Source organism: Grampus griseus, assembly GCF_964374135.1.
Source record: "Grampus griseus genome assembly, chromosome: 2".
NCBI classification, from domain to species: Eukaryota; Metazoa; Chordata; class Mammalia; order Artiodactyla; family Delphinidae; genus Grampus; species Grampus griseus.
In genome coordinates, this window is record NC_139018.1 from 28999095 (window position 1) to 29011229 (window position 12135).

The 12135-nt window shown below is 38.3% G+C and overlaps 1 protein-coding gene across 3 annotated transcripts in view; it reads left to right on the plus strand.

Moving 5' to 3' along the window:
- NUMB (NUMB endocytic adaptor protein) overlaps positions 1–12135 on the plus strand; it is a 188188-nt gene that overhangs the window by 37539 nt on the left and 138514 nt on the right. For all 3 annotated transcript variants that reach the window (XM_082647388.1, XM_082647389.1, XM_082647390.1), the window contains exon 2: positions 3681–3809. The gene's annotated coding sequence lies outside the window, so the exon portion shown is untranslated. The remainder of the gene's footprint in view (positions 1–3680; positions 3810–12135) is intronic.

Genomic DNA, 12135 nt, shown 5'->3' on the forward strand with positions numbered 1-12135 from the left:
CTGGAGCCTGTGCTCCCCAACGGGAGAGGCCACAACAGTGAGAGGCTCGCATACCGCCAAAAAAAAAAAAATTCCTTTGTTTTACAGATCTGAATAAGCTTAAATGTGATTAAGTTGCCCTTCTCTGATCTGTTCCTCTGGTGACAGCTACTTGGAGCATAAGCAACCTGGGAATTCATTTATCTTCACAGAATTAGCAGAAGACTCTTAATCTTGGAGGTGGTATAAAATGTCCAGTGGGTATCAAGCATTTATCCATAGAGAAAAATTTGGCAAGCCAAATCTTTGAACCAGCAACCTTTTATTTAGTTTTATGAATTCACAATGCTAGTGTTTCCAGTTGTGTTTTTAGAAGTTTAGATTTTTTTTTCCCCTTTCTGGTACTATTTTAAAAGTAACATATTTTCATGTATCCTCTTTAATATAACACCTAGTTTGTTCCAATCTGAAGATATTGGGGAATTACTACTAACATCCATAATTTATTATGGCTCTTTGTTTTAGTGTCATTGGAACATGTTGGTTTCCTTTTAAAATATTGGGTTGGCCAAAAAGTTAGTTTGGGTTTTCCGTAAGGAAAAACCCGAACGAACTTTTTGGCCAACCCAATAGTTATAATATTGTAAGGAGACTTAGTTATTGTACTGTTATGTAGGCAGAAAAATGTGAAATGTAATCATGGACAAAATCTCATTGTTCCTTTAATTGTATTGGTTCATTATGATTAAATGAACCACATGTCAAGTTTTTTCGCTAGTTACAAACCCAGTGCGATTTCTGGCGTATTTGAAAAGCGTTTGCTGCACCTATTGTTATTTCAGTATTTCGTTCTCTTTTAACATAACTGTTAAAACTGAAAGTAAAACATTAAAAGCATTATAGTCTGTTCTAGAATCAGGCCAAGGAAGAAATTAAGTAAAACACATTATAGGCTAAAAATATATTTGCAAATTACATCTGAAATTGTTTTGTTAGAGCATCTACTGGAAATGAAATTCATCTGTTCTTATTCTGTGGGTTTTAAAAAATGTAGTTATCTGGGGACTTCCCTGGTGGTGCAGTGGGTAAGACTCCTCACCCCCAGTGCAGCAGGCCGGGGTTCGATCCCTGGTTGGGGAACTAGATCCTGCATGCATGCTGCAACTAAGACGCCTGCATGCCGAAACTAAGATCCGGCTCAGCCAAAATAAATAAAATAAATAAAAAATAAAAATGTAAATATCTCAAAGTAGGTGTCCATACAAAATAAGTTTCTAACGTTTTCCAGTTTTTAACCCAGTTTTCCTTTAGAACCATATAAGCCTTTCCTATATATTCTGAAAACTCAAGATAGTAATACCTGGAAATGTAATTGAAATATGAAATAAATGAAAAAGTAATGTAAATGTAAAGTAAATGAGAAAGAAAATACAGATAAGTCTAATACTGAAATAATTAAATTTAAGAATAAAATTAGGGTGTGACTTGTTAATATTACATCACCACGTTGGTGTGTAATTGAGCCTTTGAGGGCAGGAACTATATTATATATTTGTGTTTAGCGCACATATTAAAGGACTCTTTGTTTAGTTTTTTTTTTAAGACTCATTAGGAGCATATGTTTCTAGTTCTGGTAAAATCTGTTTTGTTTTTTCTTAAAGTTATTTAGTTAAAGAAAAATAAAAAGAGGAGTCTGGAGTCATGCAGCCTGATTTTTTTTCTTTAATCCCAACCCTACTGCTTAGTAGTTTTGTGATGTTGGAAGTAACTTGACTTCTCTGTGCCTCAGTTTTTCTGGTTATAAAATCATTAATAGTCCATTTCATAAGTATTGTTGTTAGGATTAAGTGAGATAATTAATCCACGGAAAATGCTTTGAAGAGTTTTGGCACACAGTAAGTATTCAATAAATGTTAGTTGCTGCTAGTCTTTTTAGTTGGGAACACCACTATTGCATCGTCTATGATGAATTTATTTTTTTATTTTTTTTTTTATTTTTATTTTTTTTGCGGTACACAGGCCTCTCACTGTTGTGGCCTCTCCCGTTGCAGAGCACAGGCTCCGACACAGTCTCCGGACGCACAGGCTCAGTGGCCATGGCTCACGGGCCCAGCTGCTCCATGGCATGTGGGATCTTCCCAGACCGGGGCACGAACCTGCGTTCCCTGCATCAGCAGGCAGACTCTCAACCACTGCGCCACCAGGGGAGCCCTATGATGAATTTATTTTGCTTTTTAAAACAGGCATGCATATCCAGGTTCTAATACGACAGGTTTGGGTGCTTAACATATACACTTAAAATTAGTTTTGAATAAAAATCTTAAGAATTTTTACTTTCAGCTACTATAACTTTAATTCCTGTATAAAAAAAGAGAGAGAAGCCATTCATTCAATAAGTCATTTTTTCCTAATAAACTTTATTGATACCTGTTCTTTATAAGGCATTGTACTAGGTGCTAGGAATGTAAAATGGAGCAAACTTGGGTGTGTCCTTCAGTTGTTCAGAGGCTAGTAGAGAAAGGTACCACTGAGTGTAAATCAGTGTTGTAAATAACCCCTTTTGTGCCAGCTCATTAATACATGATACATTTTTATTTTGTCTTCAGGAAGGTATATAAGCCAAATTTGTGGGTGGATTGGCCCTTTATTTTTAGCATCTTGTCATATTTACCACAACTCAGTGGTATCTGTAATCATTCCTGTTTTGCAAATGTGGAAATTTGCAAATTGAGGTTCAAAGAGGTAGTTTCCTCATACAGCTACAAAACTCAGTCCAAAATCCTACTTAATTTAAAAACTCATTCATTTTACTGTTCTACCTCCTGTATGTTTGTCGTAGGTACAAGACCTCTCTTTGAAGACTTAACCCATTAAATTGTATTTGAGGTTTATGTGTCTGTTTTCCTGTTAGATTGGGAGATTTTTTTAGAGCAGGGACTAGTCTTAAGTATTTCTGGGGCCCCCCCAGCAACTAGTAGAGTACTTGTCACATATTAGTTACCTAATAAAAGTTGAGTAGTGAATGAATATGTAGAATGTTAGAAGTAAAAGGAATTTTAGAGCTCATGTAAATATTAGACACTAAATTTCTAAAATACAATTTTTGATTGTTTACATAGGGCTTCAGCTTTTGATTTTGCCTATTTAGGGTATTTAAAACACAACTACTACTGTCTATCACATCATCTCATAAAAGAAGCCATTTTAACACCAAAAAAGTAGGAAAGGCAATCTCATAGTAAGCACAGTTTGGTAACTTTAAACCCATCTTTTTGGTCATGGCTGGTACCTGTTCAAGAATTAGATTTCAGGAGCTATTATCTAATGCAGTCCTCTCCTTTTAGAGATGATGTATCTGAATCTAGAGCAGTATCCAAGTTCTTACAGCAAGGCAGAATGACCACTGAGTTTAGAACCCAGATCTTCTGACTCTCAGCCCCAAATTTTGATCCTGTCCCCTCAGTCTTCATCACATGCTGAGATTAAGGCACAATTTGTGCCTTCACTAAGATCATATAGCTCTTAAGAAGTAGAGTTGGACTGAATCCATGTTACCCAAATCCATTTTAGCGAAACCTGTGCATTCACTTCCATGTAATTTTAACCTACTCTAACAGCTCCCATTCAGTTGTAGAGATGGAATTATAAGTGATTTTAAAAAGATGTCTATATTTAGCGTTTTCTTTCCTTGAAAATTTCAGATTTGGGGCTTAAACAACTTCCAGGGAAGAAGGCCAGTGCAGCTGCTGTTGCAACCCAAGATTTTGATCCACATCCATAGATTGGAATATTGGTGGGCCAGCCATCCTCAGACACCTCACTGAGGACAGGTAAGTGAAAGAGATAAGAAGGATAAGAAAAGTAGAATGAGTGCTAATACGATTCCTTCCTATTTCTTGTTAGATGCAAACAGTTGACTGCCTTTAAGAATTTAACCCTTTATCCTGTTAAAAACAAAGCATTTGGAATTCTAGGTGGGTGGGCAAAACATTTTCTTGATTGTAAAATATGTGTCAAAATGTTATCAGTGGTGAAACTTAGGGTAATTAAAATATTTTTCTTTTTGTATGTTTTTCCAAATTGTATTTATGAACTTGCGTTAGTTACCTGTTGTTGCATAACAAAACACTGGAACTTAGTGGTTTGAAACACATCAGTCATTTATTTTGCTCATGAATCCACAATTTGGGCAAGGCTCGCTTGGTGGGGACAGCTTATCTCTGTTAAGACTGGTGTGAGGTGGGGTTGCTGGAGGGAGGGTGGTGGCTCAATGGCTGGGAGCTAGAATCATTTTTCTTTTAACATCTTAATTGGAGTATAATTGCTTTACATTGTTGTATTAGTTTCTGCTATATAACAAAGTGAATCAGCTATACGTATACTTATATCACCATATCCCCTCTCTCTTGTGTCTCCCTCCCACCCTTGAATCATTTGAAGACTTGCTCACTCATGTGTCTGGTAGTTAGTGCTCTCTGTAGGCCAGAACACTTGCAGATGACCTCTCTTTTTGGCTGCTTGGCTTCCTCACAGCATGGTGGGTTCCAAGCGAGAGCATCCCAAAAGAGCGAGGCGAAGTTACATGGCATATTTGACTTAGTTTTGGAAGTCACCTAGTGTTACTCTGCTCTTTTTTTGTTGGTTGAGGTAGTCATAAAGGTCCACCCAGGTTCAGAGGAGGGGCTGGACATAGACCCCACCACTTGAAGGGAAGAGTATCAACATCAATTTATAAGAGCATATGGGATGGAATCTGCCATTGTAGCCATTTTTGGATGATATAATCTGCCACAATTTGTATTACTTTTAAGATAAAGAATATAAATATGGGTATAATAAATGAAAAACTGGGATATTTGCAGGAAATTATGGTGTATGAGTCCAATAAGAATTTTTTGTGCTCTTGTCTACTAGAATATGATATTGAAAATAAGATGCCCAAACAGGAAGAAGTGAAATAGATTTTGAATTTTCTTGCGTATCAACAAAGCAGCATACTGCTATAATCAAAAGTAGAGACAAAAATTTATACACAGGGCTTCCCTGGTGGCGCAGTGGTTGAGAGTCCGCCTGCCGATGCAGGGGACGCGGGTTTGTGCCCCGGTCCAGGAGGATGCCACATGCCGCGGAGCGGCTGGGCCCGTGAGCCATGGCCGCTGGGCTTGCGCGTCTGGAGTCTGTGCTCCGCAACGGGAGAGGCCACAACAGTGAGAGGCCCGCCTACCGCAAAAAAAAAAAAAAAAAAAAAAATTTATACACAAGATGCAAAATAAGATTTGTAGTTCGGGTTTGTTGTTTTTTAGAAAATGCTAGTTATTTTTGTTCAAAGTTTACTTGGGTTTTTTTTTCCTTGTTTATTTTAATAATTTGAGAATTATTTGGGAAAGTGATTTCCAATACAGTATTTAGATTTGAGAAATTAGTGCATCAAGTTTGTCTCTCTGCTTCTTTTAAGAAAAACTATGTAATCTTTTTCAGAATTTTTTTTACCTGCTAAACTTCCGCTAAATAGGAAAATATTTTTTCAGTGTGACAGTAAAACTTGGAAAGTTATAGAATATTTGGTTGTCTTATTGATCACACTTACCAATTATATAAATTGTGGCATTTATATAATTATATAAAATTATATAGATCTGTGGCAATTTTGAATATAGCTAATACTCAATTTCTGGATGTAACGGGATGTTTTTAGATAATCTTCTAAGCGTTACATGAGGGTGTTGATCCATTCACTATAGCTGGGAAATAAGTTCTAGGGAGCAAGCGTCTCATTATCTCTTAGACCCAGAACATTTTCTTGCTATCTAGATGCTTTCCCATTTCTAGTTGATTTATGTTATAATGAGCCTAATTCAGTTGAGTTGGTTCATTACTATTTCCCCACTCACAGGTAGATAGATACTTTACAATGGAAAGTGACTGAACCAGCTATTGTGACAATAGAGGTAATCGTTTTTCTCTCAACTGTGAATAATAAGAATTGACTGAATTTGTGAAATAATATATTTTAGTTCAAAAGGTACAATAATTGGGAAAGCTGTTTTTGTTTTTCTTGGCATTTAAAAACAAGATGAGATGGTTTCCAGGAGAATTAGATTGGGAATAATGATTACAGATATTATAAAATAGTGTATCTTATACAACAACAAAATATGTGCATATATGTACGAACATATATAAAGTCTTTAAGCAACTAACTTGCTGCCTTTTTTGTTTTAAGCATTTTTTTAGCCCACTTTTGCGTTTAAGTAGTCTGAATAGGTGAATTGCTGATAACATCTTCCGGTTTATTGAATACTTTGCCTTGCCTCCTTTCCACAAGGCCAATGCCTGAGGGGATAAAAATCCCTTAAGTAAGTGAGATACTGCTTTCTGACTGAAGCTAAAACAAAAGACAATGGAAACTCCTAAAACACCATATAGAAATTGCAAATATGGTGGTGTTTAGTCTGTGGTACTTTATTCAATTCATGGAAGGAGGTAAATGATGAGGTTCTCTTGTAAATATGAATGGCTGTGTAAATATTCTTTTAAAACGCAAAAAGAATTTTGAATAATTGTGGAAGGCAGACATATTTCTTTGGGGTCGGTGGTTCTCCTGCTTACCATTATCTTTTGGTGAGATTCTTATTTCTAACAAATGGCGTTCAGTTCATGCTCATTCAGGTTTTTGGCAAAACAGAAGTTGTGTGACTTTCTTCTTGTGTGTGCCCCATTATTAAAAGGTATGGTACCTTTTATATATGAAATGTTTAACAAAAGTATTTAAAATCTGTGGCAAGGAATTGATTGACCTAGCATAAAATTGACCATATTGGGGACTTCCCTGGTGGTCCAGTAGTTAAGAATCCGCCTTCCAATGCAGGGGACGTGGGTTCGAGCCCTGGGTGGGGAACTAAGATCCCGCATGCCATGGGGCAACTAAGCCCGTGTGCTCTAGAACCCATGTGCCGCAAAAGAAAGGTCCCATATGCCGCAACTAAACACCTGATGTAGCCAAATAAATAAATAAAGTATTTCAAAAAAATTTGACCATATTAATCTTTTTTTTTGGCTGCACTGCACGACTGTGGGATCTTCGTTGCCTGACCAGGGCTCAAGTCTGTGCCCCCTGAATTGGAAGCATGGAGTCTTAACCACTGGATTGCTAGGGAAGTCCCCATATTAATAATTTCTTTTTATAAATTTCTTTTTTATTTTATATTTACTTTTGGTTGCATTAGTTCTTTGTTGCTGCACGTGGGCTTTCTCTAGTTGCAGTGAGTAGGGGCGACTCTTCATTGCAGTGTGCGGTCTTCTCATTGCAGTGGCTTCTCTTGTTGTGGAGCACGGGCTGTAGGTGCGTGGGCTTACGTAGTTGTGGCACACAGCCTCAGTAGTTGTGGCCCACGGGCTTAGTTGCTCCGCGGCATGTGGGATCTTCCCGGATCAGGACTCGAACCCGTGTCTCCTTCATTGGCAGGTGGATTCTTAACCACTGCGCCACCAGGGAAGTCCCCATGTTAATCATTTTTAAGTGTACAGTTCAGTAGTATTAAGTATGTTCACATTGTTGTGCAACCAATCTCCAGAACTCTAAACCTTGCAAAACTGAAGTTCTACCCAATAAACAACTCCCTATTCCCTCCCTCCCTCTAGCCCCTGGCAACTAACATTCTACTTTCTGTGTATGAATTTGACCACTCTAGGTACTTCATGTAAGTGGAATCATACAGTATTTATCTTTTTGTGACTGGCTTATTTCACTTAGCATGATGTCCTCAAGGATCATACATGCTGTAGCATGTATCAGAATTTCCTTCATTTTTAAAGCTGAATAATATTCCATTGTATATACCACATTTTGTTTATCCATTTATCCTTTGATGGACACTTGGGTTGCTTCCGCCTTTTGGCTACTGTGAATAATGCTGCTATGAATACTGGTGTACAAATACCTCTTTGAGCCCCTGCTTTCAGTTCTTTTGGGTGTATACCCAAAAGTGGAATTGTGGTAATTATGTTTAAATTTTCAGGAACTGCCATACCATTTCCATAGTGTCTGCACCATTTTACATTCTCACCAACAATGCACAAGAGTTCCAGTTTCTCCATATCCTCACCAACACTTGTTATTTTCTGTTTGTTTTTCAGTAATAGCCTTTCTATGCAAAAAGCATGGACTTTTGATCAGATATACTGGAGTGAGTGCTGGTGGGGAGCCCACCTCTTCATACCCATGTGACCTGGAGCACATTTGTTAACCTCATCTGTTAGAAGGGTACAATTGTCCTTCTATCATTCAGTATTAAATGTTAGGATGGCCTGGCACAGTCTAGACATTCAGTAAATGTTGCTTGCCTCCTTGGCCCCATCACTCCTGGAAGTCTGCATTGATTCCTTCTGTGTCATCTTCTCTCCCCTGAGCAGCCAGCTCCAGTTGGAATTAAAGCTTGGGAAAAAAAAAAAAAATAATAGCCTTTCTAACGGGTGCTAGGTGGTATCTCATTGTGCTTTTGATTCGTATTTTTCTAATGATTAGTGATGTTGAGCCATCTGAGCATCTTTTCCTGTGCTCGTGGGCCATTATACAAATATAAATATAGTTTCTGTGGAGAATATCTATTCAAGTCCTTTGCCTGTTTTCTAATCACGTTGTTTGGTTTTCTTTGTTGTTGCATTGTTGGAGCTCTGGGTATTAACTGCTTATCAGATATAAGTTTTGTAGACAATTATTTCCTATAGGTTGCCTTTTGACTCTGTCGATTGTGCCCTTTGATGAGAAGTTTTTAATTTTGATGTAGTCTAATTTATCTATTTTTACTTTTGTTGCCTTTGATTTTGGTGTCATATACAAGGACTCATTCCCAAGTCCAATGTCATGAAGCTTTGCGCCAATGTTTTCCTCTAAGAGTTTTATAGTTTTAGGTCTTATATTTAAGTCTTTGATCCATTTCAAGTTAATGTTTGTATAGGGTGTAAGGTTGAGTTAATTTTTTTTATATGGCGTGAGGTAAGGGCTCAGCATCATTCTTTTGCATATGGTTATCCAGTTGACCAAGCACCATTTGTTGAAGAGACTGTTCTTTCCCTCATTGAATGGTCTTGGCATCCTTGTTGAAAATCAATTGGCCATAGATATATGGATTTATTTCTGGACTCTCAATTCTTTTCCACTGATCTATATGTCTATCCTTATGTCAGTACCATACTGTTTGATTACTGTAGCTTTGTAGTTAAGTTTTGAAATGAGGAAGTGTGAGTCTTCTAACTTTGTTCTTTTTTATTTTATTTTTTGCTGTACGCGGGCCTCTCACTGCTGTGGCCTCTCCTGTTGCGGAGCACAGGCTCCGGACACGCAGGCTCAGCAGCCATGGCTCACGGGCCCAGCTGCTCCGCGGCACGTGGGATCCTCCCGGAACAGGGCACAAACCCATGTCCCCTGCATTGGCAGGCGGACTCTCAACCACTGTGCCACAAGGGAAGCCCCTAACTTTGTTCTTCTTTTTCCAGATAGTTTTGGCTGTTTGGGACCCCTTGAGATTCCATATGAATTTCAAGATTGTCTTTTCTATTTCTGAAAAACAGGCTGTTGGAATTTTGGGAGGGATTGCATTGAATTTGTAGATTGCTTTGGGTAGTATTGCCATTTTAAAAAAAATTATTTGGTTGCACCAGGTCTTAGTTGCGACAGGCGGGCTCCTTAGTTGTGACAGGTGGGCTCCTTAGTTGCAGCATGTGGGCTCCTTAGTTGTGGCATGTGAACTCTTAGTTGTGGCATGCACGTGGGATCTAGTTCCCTGACCAGGGATAGAACCTGGGCCCTGTGCGTTGGGAGCTTAGAGTCTTATCCACTGTGCCACCAAGGAGGTCCCAGTATTGCCATTTTAACAATATTAAGTTCTTCAGTTCATGAGCATGGAATGTCTTTCCATTTATTTAGGTCTTTAATTTCTCTCAACAGTGCTTTGTAGTTTTTTTCAGTACAGAAGTCTTAGTTAAACTTATTTCTAGGTATTTTATTCTTTTGGATGCTATTATAAATGGCATTGTTTTCTTAATTGCCTTTTTGGATATTTTACTGCTAGTATAGTTGACCCTTGAACAACATGGGTTTGACTGAATCACTTTGATGTATACCTGAAGCGTAAGTTAACTATACTTCAATTAAAAACAAAAACAAGAACATGGGTTTGAACTGCAAGGGTCTATTTATACATGGATTGTTTTCAATAAATGCATATAATACTATGAGACCCAAGATTGGTTGAATCCATAGATGTGGAACCTCGGACTGGGAGGAACGGATATGTAAGGCAGATTATAAAGTTTTACATGGATTTTCGATGGCATGGAGGGTAGTGCCCTTAACCTCTGTGTTGTTCAAGGGTCAACCTTATACAGAAACTCAACTGATTTTGTATGTTGATATTGTACCCTGAAAATTTTGCTAATTTCATTTATTAGCTCTAATGCGTGTGTGTGTGTGTGTATTCTTTGGGGTTTTCTACATGTAGAATCAAGATATCTGAGAATAGAGATAGTTTTACTTCTTTATAATTTGGATTCCTTCTGTTTCTTTTTCTTGCTTAATTCTCTAGCTAGCATGTCTAGTACAGTATTGAATAGGACATTATTTTTGTTTTAAATAAATTTATTTATTTTTGGCTGTGTTGGGTCTTTGTTGCTGCACGCGGGCTTTCTCTAGTTGGGGTGAGCAGGGACTACTCTTTGTTGCGGTGCACGGGCTTCTCATTGTGGTGGCTTCTCTTGTTGCGGAGTGCAGGCTCTAGGCATGCAGGCATCAGTAGTTGTGGCACATGGGCTCAGTAGTTGTGGCTTGTGGGCTCTAGAGCACAGGCTCAGTAGTTGTGGCACACAGGCTTAGTTGCTCCACGGCATGTGGGATCTTCCCAGACCAGGGCTTGAACCCTTGTCCCCTGAATTGGCAGGCAGACTCCCAACCACTGCGCCACCAGGAAAGCCCCCAGGACATTTTTTTTTTTTCATAATAACTTTCTTTAGCATCTTTATTGCAGTATAATTGCTTTACAATGGTGTGTTAGTTTCTTCTGTATAACAAAGTGAATCAGCTATACATATACATATATCTGCATTTCTCCTCCCTCTTGCGTCTCCCTCCTACCTTCCCTATCCCAGCCCTCTAGGTGGACACAAAGCACCAAGCTTATCTCCCTGTGCTATGCGGCTGCTTCCCACTAGCTATCTGTTTTACATTTGGTAGTGTATATATGTCCATGTCACTTTCACTTCATCCCAGCTTACCATTCCCTCTCCCCATGTCCTCAAGTCCATTATCTACATCTGCATCTTTATTCCTGTCCTCCCCCTAGGTTCTTCAGAACCATTTTTTTTCTTTTAGATTCCATATATATGTGTTAGCATACGGTATTTGTTTTTCTCTTTCTGACTTACCTTACTCTGTATGACAGACTCTAGGTCCATCCACCTCACTACAAATAACTCAATTTTGTTTCTTTTTATGGCTGAGTAATATTCCATTGTATATATGTGCCACATCTTCTGTATCCATTCATCTGTCGATGGACTCTTGGTTGCTTCCATGTCCTGGCTATTGTAAACAGTACTGCAGTGAACACTGTGGTACATGACTCTCTTTGAATTATGGTATTCTCAGGGTATATGCCCAGTAGTAGGATTCCTGGGTCATATGGTAGTTCTATTTTTAGTTTTTTAAGGAACCTCCATACTTTCTCCAAAGTGGCTGTATCAATTTACATTCCCACCAACAGTGCAAGAGGGTTCCCTTTTCTCCACACCCTCTCCAGCATTTATTGTTTGTAGATTTTTTGATGATGGCCATTCTGACCGGTGTGAGGTGATACCTCATTGTAGTTTTGATTTGCATTTCTCTGATGATTAGTGATGTTGAGCATCCTTTCATGTGTTTGTTGGCAATCTGTATATCTTATTTGGAGAAATGTCTATTTAGGTCTTCTGCCCATTTTTGGATTCGGTTGTTTGCTTTTTGATATTGAGCATGAGCTGCTTGTATATTTTGGAGATGAATCCTTTGTCAGTTGCTTTGTTTGCAAATATTTTCTCCTGTTCTGAGGGTTGTCTTTTTGTCTTGTTTATGGTTTCCTTTGCTGTGCAGAAGCTTACAGGTTTCATTAGGTCCCATTTGTTTAC